We start from the raw sequence: 19,345 nt of genomic DNA, 5'->3' as shown, positions 1-19,345 counted from the left end.
GATTTTTATTTTAAAATATTATTGAAATTTTCAAACAAGTGAATAGTAAAACACATCAAACGATAATAAAATAGGAGAAACTCCGTTAGTTTCTCCGTCGAAAAATAATTGATATTAAATTAAACGAATTCAAAATTTTAAAGAAATAAAGTAAGATAAGTTAGGGTGCTCTGACACCAAATGTAGAATGCCTTGCTCGACTACACTGTAGTCGGGTGAGAGGTGTTACATGGTTACTATTAGAATTTTCCTTGCCATAGCCACAGCAAGGAGTTGGGCCATCCATCAATTAGACATCAATAATGCCTATCTTCATAGGCACATTGATGAGAACATTGATATGCTTCCCTCTCCGAGTTATTCTAAGGCTAAGCTAGGAGAGGTTTGCAAACTCGTCAAAAGTCTTTATGGACTTAAGCATGCTGGAAGGCAATGGAATAAAGAGTTGACTACTAAGCTTCTATCTTATGGCTTCTCACAATCTACCTTTTATCATTATTTATTCACTAAAGAATTAAAGAGTCATTTCCTAACCCTAATTGTCTATGTGGATGATATCTCATTACTTGGGATGATGAAACAGATATTACTCTTGTTAAGAAATTCTTAGACCAGCAGTTCAAAATCAAAGATTTGGGGTATGTGAAATTTTTCTAGGCATTGAGGTGGCCAGCATCACAGATGGTATGTTTCTTAACCAAAGAAGATATATCCCGGATATTTTATATGATGATGATATTGAATAATAATGAAGGTGATTTACTACTTGATCCGGATAGGTTCAGATGTTTGCTCGGACGACTTCTCTGTCTCAGTCTTACCAAACCTGATATAACCTACTCTACGCAATAATTAAGTCAGTTCATGTAGAACTCAAGACACAAATATACAAGCTGCTTTACATGTATTACGGTACCTGAAAGGCCACCCCTCTAAAGGTGTGTTCTTTCCTGCGCATCATGACTTGAAGCTCACAGCTTTTTATGATGCAAATTGAGCCTCTGCCCAATGTCTCGCAAATCTTTAATGGGTTTCTGCATTTTCCTTGGACCATCACTCATTTCCTAGAAATTGAAGAAGCAAAACATCGTCGATCCACTGCTAAGGTAGAGTATCGTAGTATGGCCTTTATAGTATGTGAGCTACAGTGGATTACCTATATACTGAATGAGTTTTGTATCACTCCTTCTTTACCCATCTTGCTTTATTGTAATAACAAGGCTGTGCATCACATCGTCGCCAACCCTATTTTCCATGAACACACCAAAACCTTAACACTAATTGTCAACTGGTTAGGGACAAACTCAAATAAAGTTTTATTTAGCCCATTAATGTCCCATCTCACCTCTAGGTCAAGGATTTATTTACCAAAGCGCTTTTGGTTTTCAAGAACTTCTCACCAAGATGAGACTCCATGGCTTCAACATGTCTCCATCTTACAGGGAGGTTGAAGAGTATTTGACAAAATGATGCATTAGGTCACAAAAGAAAGCAAGTGGGAAGGATTTCAAAGCCCCAAACAAAGCGCAAAGCATCTTTAATGAAACAACGCATAGCACTGGCCAACAACAGCACTCGAAGAAACAAAGTAATTTGCCCAGCATCCTCTATGGTAAAGCTTAGAAAGAAGCACAATATTAAAGTGTATGAAGTTAGTTGTAACAAACTTGCAAGCTAGTTCTTTAGTTTGTTACCTAGATTTTCCTAGAACTTTCTAGAATTCTGTAGAAGCAAATCAAGTAGCTTATTTCAGTTGTATAAACAATTATCATCTTAGTGAATGAAATTCATTCGGTTCCAACTTTCTTTTGTAATCTGTACCATTTTTCTCAACAGGTTTTGCTTCAATTAGGAGAATCTACCTGTACCTTTTGCAGCTAGCATTTTATTATGGATGTAAAACAAAAATCATAGCCACTTCTCCTTCTTCTATCAAACATTATACGATGATTTTATGAATTTACAATAATATGTTTCATAATGCTTAAATATAGTAATCTTAAAGCTATCATGCATACATTTAAGGCAAAGATTTGACTATCTCTTGCCATCAATATTCGTAAGCAAGCTTTCTATTTTGCAAAAATTTAACTTTTTCATGACAAAACGGAGTCCAATCTACACAGCATAGGCAAAGGATTTCAGTTCAATTTATTCACTGTAGAAACAATTATGGAAGAAACATACTGTTTATATTTTCTTTTATCATGGAAACTTCTTCATGCAGAAATATACAAGGAAACTAAAGCCTTCATTTTTTTCCTTTTTTTTTTTTTTTTTGGTGTGTTATGTGTGTGGGTCACAGGCATTCTTGCTAATATTTTTCTCAAAACTGGGAGACAAGACCTTTTTCATTGCGATAAGAATGAGCCAATTGACATTTTATAGTGAAACATAATCATTGAACTTTTCCAGATATAACTCTTCTATTTCTATCTCAGTCTGCTGGAGAAATTAAGAAGTTGATATTTCACTGCATCTGGAAGCTCATTTAATGCCTCATGGAAGATTAGATTTTTGGAACGTATAGCTCAAGGTTATATGGATATTTTATGTCTCGTGGAGACATTTTTAGTAGCTAGGAATTCTGCTGCGATCGTTTTCACTAGGACCTTTGGTGCATTTACGTATGTTTTCTACTCAAGAAGGGTGGTTTTAGATGCCCTTTACATTTTTAACTTTATCATGATGAAATTCTGTATAGTTCTATAGCATAAATGATTTGCTTAAATGATTGATTATTGTGCATTGATAATTGAACTACTCCAGGAAGTGGATCTGGGAAGGAAGCCTTCTCTACATTAAATGTTACTAATTTAACATCAATAGACTTTTAGTTAGCACAAACTAGGGCTTCCTAACTGGCCCAGTTGAACCTAATATGAAATCAAAGACCTTATAAAATTGTTCTACAATTTTGAGTACAAGAAATTGTCCATTTCTAGCAGCACTGTTTTAGTCTACTAATATAAAATAAAGATGACGATTCTAACGGAAGTGTCCATATGGCATGGCAGGGCAATGACTATCATACCTGTTGTTCTTGGACGAAGTTCTCACTACATTGATGAAATTCTTCCATTCAAGTATTTTCCTCGAGACCCCTATCTATTTTAGAAACTCACAAACTTCCTGTGAACATTCCATGTATGACTTGCTATTGGATGCTGGAAAGGTTGAGATAAAATCGAGGCAGTATTCAATTGACTTTGCCAGGTAGTTCTGGCACGCAACTTAGAGCAACTAGAAATTTTTTTTTTATCATCCATCCTACTTGATATTCCATTTTATCTGTACTTGAAATTGTATCAATCTGCGAATTATCGATCTAATATAGTCCACTTAAATATGCAACTTTGGTGAGACTGATTTGCCTGTTGATGATATTTCTGCAGATTTCCTTCTAGTAAAGTTTATTTTATCCCAATTTTTTTGTTTTAAAAAAAATAAAAATCTTAGTAAATAGTGAACTGAGATTTTTATTTTTATTTTATCACAATTTTTCGCTGCAGTTTTCCTTCTGGTCAAAGTGCGATTGCATAAGTTATGTATGAAGTTGTGCAGCTTTCGGTGGATTTGAAATTCTTTTCATGACATTACATAAGCAGTTGCACAGGCTATGCAGCATCTTGTGCAACTCTCTACAGGCTTCCATTGTTTTCCCGAATTCTTGCATAGCGATTGCATGCTCATGCACAAAGTTGTGCAACTCTTGGCAAGTTTGAACACACCTTCTATTTTCTTGATGCGAGTTGCATAAGTTGTGCAACGCTTGATTTTTGGCATCTTTGCACTTGGAATTCATTTTTCTTACTTGCAATTGACTTCTAATTCTTCAAAAACACTATTTAATCTACAAATCAAGAACAAATTCACAAATTAAACTAAAATTAACAAATATGAAAAATTAATTAAATAATCAATGAAATTAACTGAATAAAAGGATAAAATAACTATGAAATTTAGCCTAAATAACTATATGATATGCAAATATCAGCGTGAATTCAGGTATACTTTGGGGTTTCAACATTGATTGATGCCAGCTCAAGTGATGGTCTAAAAGCAGAAGATGAACAAAATGAGGTAAAACTTCAATTTCACTATATGATCTGTCCAGAGTTAACCTCATCAATGACAAATCCCTCTCACGAATATTCAAAGGAAAGAAAAAGGGTTGACCTGCCACGGATATTCAGCAATTTAAATTGACCCTTTTTTCTTTGCCGGAATGAATTACAAAGTCTTCTGGTTATTGTTCTGTGGTAAGAGTTAAATTTAATCTCATGTTTTGTTTATGCTATGAGCTAGACGGAGCTAGCAGTTTCAGAATTCTCTGGAAATGGTGCTGGGATTTTAGCAGCTGCTAACACCATTGTCAGTACTTTCATCTTGGTTTTTGTTGCTGAATGGGGTGATAAACAATAGGTGAGTCAAAACGCTGAAAAATTGTAGCTGTTACCTGTTAGATTATATAATATGTACTATAGGATTAAAAAAATAATTCATTGTTGACTTAATTCTAACTTTTGATTCCATGCCTAACAATGGAGATAATTTTATCCTTAACAGTTCATGAGATCTTTTATCTGCATAGCAATGGGACATACTTATTTGAATTGTCCAAGTGCACACACTGTTTGCTTAAACATTTGAGCATGATCAGTGACACTAACTCATTCTCCCTAAGTGCTCTTGAATGTGGGAAGGGCAAATTTGAAAGAGGTTATACATGTTGTGTGTGACTTGATATTTGAGCACCCTTGAAAGGAAAAACAGCAAGGAATCTTGGGGGATGTGAAATACTTCTCAAGAAATGTTATGAATTTGAAATAAATTTTAGAGAGATTAAGCAAGTTCTATGAATGATGACACTAAACAATGACTGTTGATATCATGCAGCTTGGCATGATTTTAGGTGAAAGAATGTCACCCAAATCCGTAAGAAAAAGGTTGAACATGCCCAATTCCACAGCTGAACCCGACTTTTAGCTCATCAAACCAAATGTTCTAAATTTATACCAGTATTCAAGGATTAGTTTTACAAACCTTGCCACTAAAACAATAATTCATCCTTGTCTCCGTTGATGATGCTTATTTTTTCTGATCAAGATATATTAATAAAGATACTGATTTGACATAATATTCTTTTGATGTATCTACAATAGGCAATGTTGATCTTAATAAAAAAAGCTGGCCATATTTGCAATGTAGGTAAATAATAAAATAGTTTGAATAATAGAACTTACTTGCATGATACTTCTGTAAATTAAAGAAACAAGACAGAAATCCTGCAAGAGCCCAACAGCCACAATTATGGCAACTTCCAATCCCCCTATCCCAATGAAGGTGTGCCTTTTGTATCCTTAGTAAAGTTTCCCCCTTCATATGCAGCTCTTGCAGCAGCATCTTCCCCTGATGGTGTTATTGGTGGAGCCCTGGCTGGCCGTGGTTTTGCAACTTTGGTAACTATATACTCGAAAGAAAAACTAACCCTTGCTCATCCTGCACCTCTAATAGGCTGTCTCATAAGCATAAATTGCAAATTTGTCATCAAATAAATTGCGACTCTGCTTTCAAGAAGCTAACTATTGCAGGAAGTATTAATAACAATATTAATATTTGAAATAAGCATATTATTGATAACATCTATATTATCGCTTTCTATTCCCTTTTCTTACTGGAAAGATAGAGAATTGCAGTGGCTTAAAAATGTTTTTCATGCTTAAAATTCAGCCAATTTCATTCCTTTTCCCTTTTCTTCTGTTCACAATTTGCAATTATATTTGTGCAGACTGCTGTTTTCGGAGGTTCTTTGCTTGGGACTTTCTTATCAGAAAAGGTAGATTTAAGTACTCTCTTATCTATAAGCAAAACAACATTCTCATTGTTGCATTTCCGTCTCTCTACTACTTATGATTATCATATCGAGTTACAGATTTAATTGACCTCAGTTGTGTGTCTCAAGATATTTAGTAAATCATCTAGGCATAATCAGAATTTGAAACTTTATTGACTATCAAGTTACTCCAGGAGTAGCCAGAAGAATCCTCTCTTTTCCATAATTTACACCCAAAACTTTGCTCAAACTCATTGATGCTATCAGGATCTCAAACTTGCCAAAATTCCTGTTCAACTGTAAGCCTGCAACTAAACTCAACTAAGTCTTAATCCAGAAACTAGTCGAGGCCAACTACATGGATCGTTTTCCTCAATTCTACTAACTTTCCATTTTAGATATTAATTTCTTCTTCAAGTTCTAGAAATGCATTGCCGCCCACTATCATTGACTCATGGTGCAAAATCCAATTATTAGAATCTTTGATTTCTAAAAGGTGCAATGAAAGTTGTAATAGAACTTGCTACCTCTACACTGAATCCAGCCATTAGATTTCAGTTCTACTGTGATACAAATTGCCTAGTCAAAAATCTGAGTCGGCAACATCATGGTGTATGTACCTTAAAAAGTTCCCTAGTTGGACCAACATCATCAGGAAACCACATAAATTGTATCCCTTACCCTTAGGACTCTCCAGTTGGAATATCTAAACTAGTGGTCCTGTATGCCTTTGTAGAACATCTTCATACCTTGAAACAAGCTCCTGATAAGTGAAGCATAATGTCTTTCATCATACAAAAAAATTTATCATGCACATTGTAAGCATTAAGGAAGCTAATCTCAATTTCTTGGACAGAACATTGCGTACATCGGAGGCATTCTTTTTCTCGTCTTCACTGCTGTAACATTGATTGAGAAAATGAGCTGAAAGCTTAGAGAAATATGCACATTTTCTTTTAGATCAAACATTCAAATTCATATATACTTCCGTAATCCCCTCTAGGATGACATTTCCTTCCCTTTCATTGCTAAGATTTTTCAATATTGAGCATCACTTTCTTCTTGTGGTTCTATGATGTCAGGATATAGATTTGTTCCAAAATCTTGAACTGAAACAAGAGTGGATGGCTGTATATGCTTGGATTTTTCTTGTTGCTTGTGATTATTGCTTGAAATCAGCATAGAAATTGGCTTTTTTTGTGGGAATTTTTTTTTTTCTTTTTTTTGATGTGGGGCAAGAATTAGTACAAATTCAAGGGTGGAGAAAAAAGAGGAGGCAAAATTTGGCAGGCGTGGCTCGGCCATGCCCATCCATGAAAACTTTACAAGGGAATCAAATCAAAAAGTCAAGGTTAAAAAAGATGACACAAACCCCACTTCGGCCTCTCCCCAGCTTTTTTTTCCACTTTTGCTTAGTACATTTGCTCCTGTCCAACGTTTCTCCACTTTCTTCAATGGCTACAATTTCACTAAAAATTGACTTCATCTATATAAAATCTACAGATTTTTTTTTTCAATGAGTATATTCTACAGCATAAAAAAAAATCCAGCTATTTTTCCCCTTTTAAATTTTTTTTTTTTTAAATTATCCATGCTAATTGGTTATCTTACAAATTCTTTGCACTGGCTATAAAGCTGGTGTGTGTTTACATATATCTCAGAGGCATCTGTTAATCCAATTTCATACACAGATAATATGATTTTTCAGATAAAAAAAATTGTGTTAGTAATAAATTAATTAAAAAAAAAAAAGTGATCATTCTCTGGCTTGAATAAATGAGCAGAAGTTTCAGGGAAGAAGATCTTGTGGGTCCTTTTATGCCAAGATGCTTAAGGCCTCTGCCTCTTAGCTTTGGAAATTGACACATAAAATAATTAATCTTTTCTTTTTGTTCTTTTGCATGTCCACAACAACAATAATAGTCTTCGTTATTGTGAGATAATGCTTGCCTATCTCGCTACGCAAGGCTTAACACCGTGTTTGGATTTAAAGAGAATAAGGAAGGAAGGAAAATTTGAAAGAAAATATTTTTTTTTTATTTAATTTATATTTAATTAAGAAAAAAATAGAAAAAAAAATATTTAAAAGGAAATTAAATTTTAGACTTCACTCAATTTTCTCTCAAAAAGGAAACGTAAAAGGAAAAGTTTAAAATTATAAAAATATCTCTATATTTTTTAGGTTCTTTATAAATATTTAAGAGTAAAACGTAATTTTATTATTTAAAAAATAACTTTTTATTATTTTATTTTTTTATTAATTTTTATATTTAAAATTAAAGAATTTAATTATTTTTAATTTTAAAAAAAATATTTTTAAAAAACAAAAATTGAGCATAATTATATAAAAATTTATTTAAAATTTTTTTCACAAATGATTTATTTTAAATAAATTGTTTATATTCAAACATTAAAAAATAAATATTTTTTATTTTTTTAATTTTTCTCTCATTATTTTTTTTTCTTACCATCCAAACATAGCATAAATTATTTAGCTGTTGAGGTATAGCATCCTTAATAGGTGTTAAACATTATTAAAACATTAAATAATACAAATACACATGAGAAATATTAATATAATAATATATTTAAATTATAAATAACTAATTTAATAAATAATTTACGCTATTTGTGCGCTAATAAAATAATTAAAGCAAAAATTATTTGGGACATGAAAATGGTTTGCGCATGAAACATTACAAGTGCAGTTTGGGTAGGTAAGAGACCGAATATTAAATCGCATATTCTTGGTGGGAAATCCACAGGAAACATCGCATCGGCTCCCCACCCGCAGTCCCATTTATTTAATATGGAGAAAAAGATAATAATTGACTTTAGTGACCCTTGAGACTATGAAGCTTCCAATTTGAGTTTTAATAATTCAAACTAAATGTGAAAGAAAATACAGAGAAATAAGTTTTCTTTCTGTTAAAGATAATTAGGTCTATTCACTTATGAAATCTTTTAGTAGTTTTAAAAAAAAAGTTAAAAATTAAAAAATAAAGTTTTTTGTGTGAGTGTGACGGCTTTTAAAATAAAAAATTAAAAAGTTAATTTTTCAATTTTTAAAATTTAACTAAAATTTGAAAAGTAATTTTAAATTATTTTTCACTATTTTTCAAATAAAAAATAATGACTTTTTTATAATTAAAATTATACTATAACTTTTTATAATTAAAAAAATAAATAATTATTTAAGAAATATATTTATTTAAAATAATAAAAAATTAATTATATTATTATAAATAAAAAAATAATTATATTATTATAAAATAAATGAATAACACACTAAAATAATTTTAATAATGAAATGAGCTTTAAATATATTTTATAATAATTTATTTCTTTTATTGTGAAAGATGTGAATAATTTTTTTAATTAGAAAATTATTTTCTATTACGGAGAGGTAAACGTGTTTTTCATATTTTTCATTATTTTTTATGAAAAATGAAAATTAAAATTTAAAAAAAAATAAAAAAATAAAACAGAAAATTATTTCCACAAGTAATATTTAATGAAACTAGGAAATCACTTAAGTGCTTGTGTGAGGAATTTTTTTTTTTTTTTAAGTAGTGCTAATGGATCAAGTTTATCCACATTAAATATGGATCAATGGAAAGATTTATATAACTGCGCCCAAAAAAATTATGTACTTTTATACTATTACTCTTCTATAGATTTTCCTAAGAGAATATGCAAATTTTAAATTTTGAATTTCAAATTATCTTTCTTGCATTTATATTAATTTTAAAAGTATTACAAGTTTTAATAAAAATTACAACTTACAATAAAAATTACTACTTTTTATATATATGCTAATAAATTATGCATGTCACAATTATAAAAAAAAAAAAAAAATCATCTATAATCTTATCGCTCTGTGTTTTCCTTCACTGCTTATTTCTTTTCATCTCTATCGCTCTTTTTTCTTATGGATTATTGGTCTCATTTCCCTCTCTTGTATTTTGCTTCATCTTCTTCATTTTTAGCCCTCACCATGGCAAAGAAACCTTCTCATCTCTCTCCATCTTTTCTTGTACATTTTCATCTTCTATCTCCATCATTTCTTCCTTGTCATCTTCCTGCACCTTATGTGTTGCTTTATATTTCTTCTTCATTTGTATTAGTAAAAGAGACGAGATTTCAGTAGTTGAAATTTTCATCTCTCTCACTTTCTTGGCTAGGGAAGCATGCCTTTTTTTAAAAAAAAAAAAAGTGCACTTGGTTGTTTATTTCTCATGAGCCAAACATAAAAGATGAGAAAATGAAAATTTTTTTTTTTTTTATTTATCATTTGTTTGAAAAAATATGATTTATGTGATTCAAACATATGTTGAGACATCAAAATAGGTTCTTCATTGTCAAAGGATATGAAAAAGTCTTTCTCGATGATATTGAGGGCCAAACAAGAAGGCTAGTGACTTTTCCATCGCTTTATCACTTTCTTGGCTAGGGACAAGTCTACCCTTTTTCTTTTTTCTAATAAGGTGCACTTTGTTGTTTGTTTCTCATGAGCTAAACATAAAATATGGGAAAATGAAAATTTTTTCTAATTTTTATTTATTGTTTTTTAGTTTAAAAAAATGTAACTTTATGTGAGGTTCAAACTCTTCCTCTTCTCTTCTTTGTATGCTTTCATATTTGATATTATTTATTTATTGTATTTTTGCAAATTTTCTAATAGAGTTTCATCAAAACTTGATTGGCAGCAATAGATGATGCAAAGGAGGTGATTCTTTTATAAGTAGTTAAAATGGGCTTAACCTGGTTGTAGTCAGAGATGGGCATGAACATACCACACATCAACATCTATGATGTCGACTCATACATCCTTCTCCTCTCTGTTTTCACTTATGGCCAAGACAATGACTTATGAATGGTGGCTTCTGATTAAGACAACTCAAGCAAAGAAAAAAGAAGGGATGAGAGAGAGGAGATAGAGAGACAATGAGGAAAAATTTTATGAGAGAGCAATTGCTAGAGTTAGGTTGAAATTTGAGAATAAATTATTGAATTTATTTGCTTCTCAAGATAATAATGAGAAAATATGAGTTTTTTTATGTCAGGTTAAATGTTTTTTTATTATTTTGAAAATAATAATTTTTTTTCATTATCATTTTTAGGTTTTAATGCATACCTATATTTATAACATTATTTTTTTATGCTTTCTAAATATATTTGTAATATAGGATCAAGTTTATATGACTGTCATTTCCATCTTTCTTTTATCTTTTCTTCATCTTCTTCATTTACGAATATGAAAACAAAAAAAAAAAAACAAAAAGTATTATGTTATTTTCAAGGGTATTCACCATATAATTTACACTTCTTCGAATAAATGTAAATCTAATATCGTTGAAATATAAGCAAGAGTTTGTACAAGTCATATGATTCAAAACCTGAAGCTATTGATTCTTACAATCGTTATTGTCTTATGAAAAAAAAGTAGAAAGACCTTCAAATTTGACTTTAAATGTAGAAGTTACATTATATAATGTCATTGGATCTACATCAAATGCTAAAGTCATACTTGAAGAAAATAATATAAAACTAATGTTAATCAATTGATGGTTGCTTTGCTTGTTAGGGTCATTATCGATTCATCTCTCCCTACTAATGATTAAAAGTTAGAAACTTTTTTTAGCTAGATTTATGTTATTTTAATTTTTCAAAGTACTATATTTTAGGAGAGTAGCAAATTTTAATTACACTTTTGTGAAGTTTAATATTTTTACTTTGAATAATTTTCTTATTTCTTCCTTTGTTTTTCCCTTCCAATATATTAAATTTATTAAATCTTGAATTTGATCCTAACAAATAAAGATAAGTTTGGAAAAGGACAATTTTTAAACAAAAATGAAATTTCATTAACTGATAGGTAAAAGATGATAGCATCATAAAAACATTTTAAACTTAAAATTAACTCTACAAATGAAGCATTCCTGCAATTTAATACTCTAATTATATACGAAATAAAGTATCTTTACAAGTGAGACATTCTTATAGCTTGCTACATATAAAATGATGTTGTGAATCTTTAAGAAAATGATGCAAGTATCCATAATCAATTAAACAATATCTAAATTTTAATATGAAATGTTGATACGCATTTTCAAAAAGAGTTAACATTTTGTATATACAAAGTCAAAATCATATTTCTCCTAATATAAAACAATATTTATGAAATTTCAGTCAAATACAAAAAATATGAGAAAAAAAAAGAACAAAAATTTATAGAACTTCAATCTTTAGTACAAAAAATATAAGACTTTAAAAAAAATGAGCATGGCCTTCTACATCCTGCAACACCATCACTTTAGATAGTCCGTACATTCTACTGTTCTGGTGATTAATATATGTCCGGACTGCCACAATATTTGAAACTATATTTAAACTAGAGTGAGGGGTCATAAATAACCCAAATAATGACAAGAAAAATTAAGGAAAAATGTAAGCAATGAAATACACTAGGGTTAAATGAGCCGTAGCTCCGGCGATGGATGACCTAATTGGAAGCGACTGTAAAGACAGTTAGCAACCCTAGACTCGTGGAAAACCTTGTGAAATAATTTTTGAAACTCTAGTAAAGAGTTATTGAGCGTTAGATGACAAAAGAATGTCAAGAAAATGTTAAGAAAATTTTTTAAATCGGTACAGAAAATTTTAGCTTATTAAGCTAAACGAATGGCATTTTGTTCATTTCACATTCAGAGATGATTTTTAACCAACTTTTCCATTCAAGTAAGTGAGATTTATGACATAAAATGTAAATAAATATTGATAAAAAATTTATTAAAAATAAGTAAAAGAGAAAGAAAAGAAAATGAAATAAAAACCTAATTATGACATGAGTTAAGGTAAGGGTGATGTAATTAAAAAAAAAATTGCCAACCAATTAAATATTGACAAACCAATTAAAAAGGATAAAAGGAGAGGAAAAGAAATAAAAATTCAAAAAAAGCCATCTTTTGCCTTTTAGTTCTCCATGGTCGAACCTCATAAGGTTCTCTCTCTCCACCATTTTTCCTCTCTTCTAACTTGATTTCCCCAAGCTTCTTACCCTAAAACACATAGTTGCTTTCATTAAAAATCATCCCTACACCGTGACGGAGCACTAGGGAGCAAAAAGAGGAGAAGAAATTGAGGTTTTGGGTTGACTTGGACATCCTTCAAAAGAGGTTAGTGCCCATTTCCTCTCTCTCTCATTATATTCTTTGGTAGGATATTGAAGTGAGTTAGGATTTGTGAAAATTAAACAAAAAAATGCATGATAGGGCATCCTTCAATTTTCGGCAGCCATGAATGATAGATGGATTAGATGAATTTGAATGGAATTAAAGAGTGTAGTGGTGGCCATGAATGAGAATATATATATATATATATATATATATATATATATATATATATATGAACTTTGAATTGCATGTATAGTGTAAATGGGGAAATTGGGAATTACGGTTTGAGGCATAAAATTAGGGTTTTGCCACTTTGTTGTGGAATTAATGTTCTAATGGTCAATTAGTGACCATTTGATAAAGTTTGACCTTAAAATGAAAGCAATTGTGGCATTGAAATTGGAATTGGTATGCTGCCCAATTGTGCTAGAATTTCTGGACTTGAGTCTAGTATGGTTGGGCTGCAATAACTTGACCTGTGTAGCTCCAATTGGTGCAAGGCCAATTGAAGGTAAAATTAGGCACATAATGCCACTTTTTTTATGAAGAGAACCTTCCTAGAAAACCAACTTAGAGTAACCTAAAATCTGCCTAAATTCGGGTAACCAACATTTTGGACCTGGAAATTGACCATATGAACAGTGTTTATTCAAATGGTCGTAACTTGGTGTAGAGAGGTCCAAATGACCTGATTTTTAAACCCATGGAAATCTTAGACAATATTGAATAACTTTCATGAAGAATAGAAACTCAAATTCTAACCATAACCTATTTGAATTGCTAGCCAAAGTCAGCACACTAAAACTGCCAGAACCAATTTTGCCCAGAAATTCTGGACAATAACCCATCTAGCCAGCCTTAGTAAAAATAGCATAACTTGAGCTACAAAACTCCAAATGGAGTGATTCAAAGAGGGAATTAAAGTAGACACAATAAGAAACAACTTTGATGAAGAGAGTTTAGTCAAATTGTTACCGTAGAAAGGTCTAATAGAACAGTGAACTTAAGTGACCAAAACTGAAAATTTAAAATAACTTCCATTGAGCCTTGAATTGAATTTGGCAACCAATGCTAATATATATAAAATCCAAAATGTGGTGTGTTGGTGAAATTAGAACTAGCATACCTATTATTTATGAAAAATCAATATTTTTGCTTGAATAGTAAGGTAAATAGTAACCATTAAACATCAAATGCAAAAAATTAAACAATTAACTTTGTTAACATGCCATAATATGCCTAGTATGATTGGTTTGGATAGGTTAGTATGCCAATAGGGTTCCGATAGCAATACTGCATATGATTTTGTGCCATTTCGTGATTTATGGGATTTTATGCCATTTTATGATATTATGGCCTATGGCCATTTTGCTATGATTGATACACTTGGCTTTATGCTTGATGTTTGATATGACTTATTAGCCGTTCTATTGCACACCTGGCAGACACCTTTTGATCGATGGTGCGACGGCCCTAGGTACTTGGCATCCAGTGCCAGTTTACCCATTTATCCAGTCTAGTCAACTGGTATAAGTTACCTGGGCAACCAAAATAAGTCTTTATAATTGATAACCAAATAATAAATATAAAAATTACTAATATTAAGAATATTACAAATAATTACCAGAAATCTAGTATGCATAAAATAACAACATAATTTCTGCATATTTATTTATTTTAGTTTATTTTTATTTTATAGTGGCACCACTAAGCTGTATTGCTTAGTGCGTCGCTTTTTGCCATGCGTAGGTATTGGAGATACAGAGTGAAAGCCCATAAGACCTTAAACTGGGTGAGAGTCAGATCTATATTGTGTCCAGTGTCCCTCATCCGTGCAGTGTTTTGGGTAGGACCATTAGACTTCATTAGTAATTTTGTATTTTATAATTTGTAATTTGTAATTTGTAATTTGTAATTAGACTTCCATTTTGTAATGTAAATCAGACACTTATGTAATTATTGTGAAAAATATATTTGTATATTAAATTTGCACATGGTGTAAATTAATAAAGTTTTAAATTTCATATTTGAGTTGTGTATGCATGGAAATGAATTGGAACTTCATATGTATTTGTATGAGTGACATTAAATTGATGATGAGAATCAGAATATGAAAATGAGAATATTACTGCATTTGTTTTTCAATCAGGTGGGAAAATTGTCAGAATATTAATAAATTAGGGAAAACTCTATCAGTTTCTCCATTAAAATAATTAGATTTAAATTTAATAAAAATAAAATGTAGAAAATTAAGAATGAAATGAGATAAGTTAAGACGCTCTGGCACCAAGTGTAACATGCCTTGCTCAGCTACACTGTAGACAGGTAAGAGGTGTCACAATTAGTGGTATCAAAGCACGGTTTAGGCATTTCTGGGTCTAAATATAGTCCATACCATGCATTGCATTTGTAAGAGTTTAGGTGATACTAATGCAAATCTGTTTGTCTTTGATTATTTTGGTTAGGATATGGATCCTGTGTCGCAGAGAGCAGTAGAGGAAGCAGTGGAGAGTCATGCTCCACCCAGAGCTGAAGCTGAAAGTAGGGAAGAACTTGCTCCACCAGCACCAGAGACACCTGCACAACCTCGATTTGCCTTATTTCAACAAATGACCGAATTCTACAAGCATATAATAGGGGCAATGCCACCACCACAACCACAGTCACACCCTCCACCACCACCACAGAAGTCCCATTTAGAGAAGATAAGGAAATATGGGGCTGTGGACTTTCTAGGAAAGAAGGAAGATGATCCCATGGTAGCCAAAAATTAGCTAGACAGAATAAGAAGGGTGTTGAGACAACTTCACTACACCCCAGAACAAAACCTAGAGGGTTTTGTATCCCTGCTTCAGGATGATGCATATCAGTGGTGGGACACAGTATCCAGGGAGGTGCAGTGTGACACCCCTCACCTGACTACAGTGTAGCCGAGCAAAGTGTGCTACATTAGGTGTCGGAGCACCCTATCTTATCTTACTTTATTATTTTAGTAATTTTGAATTCGTTTAATTGAATATCAATTATTTCTCTATGGAGAAACCCGCGGAGTTTCCCCTATTTTATTTCTATTTGGCGCATTTTATTATTTACCTGCTTGAAAATTCAATAATATTTTGACAATAAAATCTTATCCATACTAATCATAATTATCTCATCAATTCGAATATCCTCTATATAATTCAATTTCATATTCATTTCCATTCATTCTCAACTCATATGTGATAATTTTCAATCTTTATTAATTTACATGATATACAATTTAATTACATGTGAAATAATCAATTCATAAATTTACATCACATAAATATTACTTACAAATTCTTAATTTACAACGTACGAATTACAACGTACGAAATATTTATAACATACAAAATACATAAAGTGATATAGGTGGGCCCTAGCTACATGCGTTGCTGAGGAGGTGACAACCTTTGACACTCTATAGATCTGGACTCCCAAAATTCTCTATCAAATGTCCATTGGGTTTTAGCTTCAATACCTGCGCGAAGGAAACAATTCCATCGAGCCAAGCATTGCTGCTTAGTGGTGCAATAATATAACAAGGAAATAATATACAAATAAATAGAAACAAAATTCAGATAATTAAGATTTATTTATACTTCACATGCGGTTTCTAAAATTTAATATATTTTATCCTAATTTAGTCTTCTTTGGAAGTATTTATTTTGCCAATGTATAGTAATAATGTACAAAGAAAAATGATCTAAAAATAATAAATTTATTCTTATATTATTATGTAAGTAACATTTGCAATATTTATTTATGTTAAAATTTTCTTTGCTAATCTTTTAACATTTTCTCAATACTTTCTAGGTTATCTCAGATTATTTCATAATAAGTAAATTTTTAATATCGGTCCAGTTCATTTCGATTCTTTCTAATAAATAACTATTCTAATTTATTTTAGGTCATCTTACTCATTTATTTTATTTAATTTCTAATATTTTTAATTGCTAATATTCTTAACTCATTTCAATAAATTTCACTGCCCAAGTAACCTATGACAGGCTGACTAAACCGGATAACGGGTCGTTGGCACTAGACACCGCAGTGCCTCAGGCCGTCATACCATGGGACACGGAACGTCAACCACGTATGCAGTCAGTATGGCTAAAAAGCCATAATAACACATAATCGGGCATAAAAGCTATGAATGCGGGCATAAAGCTATGAATGCGGGCATAAAGCCATGAGTTTGGGCATAAAGCCATGAATACAGGCATAAAGCCTTTCGCAGTACTGCTAAAACAATACCCTATTGGTATGCCAATCTATCCAATCTGACACACATGTCTAGGCAATACAAGGACACATAATATCATTAAATATTAATATATTGTGTTTTATGACTTCATTATTTAATGACAAATTCAATAATTTATTCATTCATCATAATATTCATACATTCTTTACATCATTTGTATTGATTGTAATTCACAATAATGGTGTTCATGTACCATTGTACTCAAAATATTTTTCCTTTCTCTCATAAAGAAAACTAATGTTCCATTCATATTTTCATGTGATTCATTTATTCATTACAATATTTATATGAATTCATAACTCGTACAAGGTGTTATTATCTTATTTGTAATGGAAACATAAGTCCTAATGTAAACCTCATCCCATTCATACTCAACAATCCATCTAGGTTAATTTCATTTCATATTTCAAGTGGTATTACTTATGTTTTATTAGGCCTACTAGTAATGGGAATACAAATCTTAACTATATAATCACATAACTTAAATGTTCATTAAGTCATTTAGGTGAATTACTATTTCTATTCCAAGTAATCCATGAACATTTCATGGATTCCAAATTCCATACCTTAATTTCCTCTATCAATTTAGTTCTTACACTTTGTGTCTTTGTATTACTATTCACATTACTATTCACTCAAATTGTTAACTTTTTAATACATAATAAATTTATTGAACCTAAGTTCACTAAGATACCACATTTTGCATTTTATTTTTGTTGGCATTGATTTCCAATACCATTTCAAAGCTTATTTTATGTTATTCAAAATTTTCAGATTTCACACCCTAAGTTTACTATTCTATTGGTCATTGTTACAGTGGAAATTTGGCAAAATTTTCTTCATCAAAGTTGTTCCTTTATGTGTCTTCTTTAATTTCCTTTTTAAATCACTCCAATTGGACTTTTGTAGCTCAAGTTATGGTCATTTTACCATAACTGGCCGGATTGACCTATACCCAGAATTTCTGGGCAATTTGGTTCTGCCAAATTTGGTGTCCTAACTTGGACTAGCAATTTGAATTGGTTAGGTTCAGAATTTGAGTTTGTGTTCTTCATAAAAGTTGTTCTAAATTGTCTAAGATTTCTATTGATATAAAATTTAGGTCAATTGGACATTTCTACGCTGAGTTATGGCTAAATGACTAAATACTATTCATTTGGTCACTTTTACTAGGTCCAGAATTGGTTACTCAGATTTGGCCAATTTTTAGGTCATCCTAAGTTTATTTTCTGGGCAAGGTTTCTTCATCAAAGTTATGCCATTATGTGTATAGTTTCATGTCCAATTGGCTTTGCACCAATTGAACCTACACAACTCAAGTTATAGCTGCCCAAACAAGCTGGACTCACATCCAGACCTGCAGGGCCAATCAAGGCAGCATACCATTTCAATTCCAATACCACAATGGTCTCCAATTTAAGGTCAAAATTCATCAAATGGTCACTAATTGACCATTAGAATTTAATTTAAACATCTAAGCATTAAACCCTCAATTAAATCTTAAAACCCTAACCCTAACAATCCATCAATTTATCCAACATACACAAATCAACATCTAACTCTAATATAATTATCAAACATCATTCCCAAGCAATTTAATTCAATCAAATCAACAATTCTCAACCTTCCCCCATGGCTGAAAAAAATTAGAATGTTCCTAACATGCATATTTTCTTCAAATTTTCTCGATTTTCTAACCTAACTCAAGGTCCAAATAAAAAATATAAAGGGAGAAGTAAGAGATTTAGCACTAACCTTGAATTGGCTAACCCTTGACTTGTTAAAACTTCAATCTCTCTTCAATTTTCTGCTACTTAAAGCTTCCTCAAGGTGTAAGATGAAATTTTAGTGAAGACAACTAGGAGTTTTGGGGTGAGATAAGGGAGAAAATGAAGCTTACAAGCTTCATCAATGGTGGAACCCCTTCTCTCTCTCTCTCTCTCTCTCTCTCTCTCTCTTTCTCTCTATGGACCCGTTCATTTGAAGAAGAAAGTTGTTGTTTTATTTGTTTTTATCTCTCTTTATTTCATTTTTTTTCTTTAGTTA

The 19,345-nt window shown here is 31.3% G+C and overlaps 1 pseudogene; it reads left to right on the top strand.

Annotated features, from left to right (window-relative positions):
• Positions 1-229: 229 nt before the first annotated feature.
• Positions 230-6,964, top strand: LOC110638573 (protein PAM71, chloroplastic-like; annotated as a pseudogene).
• The last annotated feature ends 12,381 nt before the right edge of the window (positions 6,965-19,345 follow it).

Source organism: Hevea brasiliensis, chromosome 9 (genome assembly GCF_030052815.1).
Source record: "Hevea brasiliensis isolate MT/VB/25A 57/8 chromosome 9, ASM3005281v1, whole genome shotgun sequence".
Classification (NCBI taxonomy): Eukaryota; Viridiplantae; Streptophyta; class Magnoliopsida; order Malpighiales; family Euphorbiaceae; genus Hevea; species Hevea brasiliensis.
This window is presented reverse-complemented; position numbering and strand designations above follow the sequence as displayed.